This window comes from Drosophila persimilis, unplaced genomic scaffold, assembly GCF_003286085.1.
Source record: "Drosophila persimilis strain 14011-0111.01,24,50 unplaced genomic scaffold, DperRS2 tig00001940-arrow-arrow-pilon, whole genome shotgun sequence".
In the NCBI taxonomy this organism is placed as follows: Eukaryota; Metazoa; Arthropoda; class Insecta; order Diptera; family Drosophilidae; genus Drosophila; species Drosophila persimilis.
In genome coordinates this window covers 32,590-33,579 of record NW_020825599.1, presented here as the reverse complement: position 1 = coordinate 33,579, position 990 = coordinate 32,590, and the positions used below count along the sequence as shown (strand labels likewise).

The window sequence follows — 990 nt, the reverse complement described above, 5'->3', positions numbered from 1 at the left end:
TATTTTCCGTCATTTACCTCCAGTATTTGAACTATTTAAATAGAGGGGGCTTAAGAGGGCTAAGTTCGGGTTTTCAGCTACATATATTGTTGTTGAGGAACCAAAATTGAGGCAAAAACAATTAAAGTCAAGTATTTAAAACAAGACAGTTAAGTAGAAAATTGATTCATTAATCGGATAAAATTATGTGGGCAGGGCTGAGAGATCTAGATATCTAAAAATATTCGACGGAATATCAAAATTGTTTCTGCTTCGAACTGTATTGGAAAAAGCAATAATGCAGCTGGCTGGATGACAACAAAGCAATAATATAAGTCCAGTCCACATCATTGCAAAGCGACTGTCCCTGCATGGAGCAGACCGAGATCCTCGCCCGCATACAGCCAAAGCATGTCCATTTTCAAGGCGCGGTATGGACGACACAAAAATGTGACGTGTTTTCGGGAATTAAGAACAAAAGATTGTTACCCCCCCTGTATCTTTCAGTGTAAAAGAGTTCGATGATGCGCTGGCCCAGGATGTGGTTGACCTAAAGGAGCTGCGCAGACTGACGTTTAATGGTGGGATATCACACTTCTGATAGGCGTAGTAATTCATGGACATGAATCCAATCCAATCCACAGGTGTGCCCGATGTACAAAGCTTCCGTGCACTCAGCTGGAAACTGCTGTTGGGCTACTTGGGACCAAGACGCAGCAGTTGGACGACCACGCTGGCCCAGAAGCGAGCCCTGTACCAGCAGTTCATTGAGGAATTGGTACTCCCCCCGGGACACATCTGCAATGGAGCTGGAGAAGGCGACGGGGACGGGGACGTCGCTGTTGATTCAAGGGGCGTTGGCCTACAAGATCATCCGCTTAGCGAGGGGCCAGAAAGCGCCTAGAACACATTCTTCAATGACAACGAATTTCTGCTGCAGATCGACAAAGATGTGAGGCGCCTGTGTCCCGACATCTCGTTCTTTCAGCAGCCCACAGAGTATCCCTGTGA

At 46.5% G+C, this 990-nt stretch overlaps 1 long non-coding RNA gene across 1 annotated transcript; it reads left to right on the top strand.

Moving 5' to 3' along the window:
* The first annotated feature begins 396 nt into the window (after nucleotides 1–396).
* LOC113567140 lies at nucleotides 397–690 on the top strand. Its single transcript, XR_003409360.1, has 3 exons — nucleotides 397–410; nucleotides 487–560; nucleotides 624–690. It is a non-coding gene; the product is annotated as an uncharacterized LOC113567140 (long non-coding RNA).
* The last annotated feature ends 300 nt before the right edge of the window (nucleotides 691–990 follow it).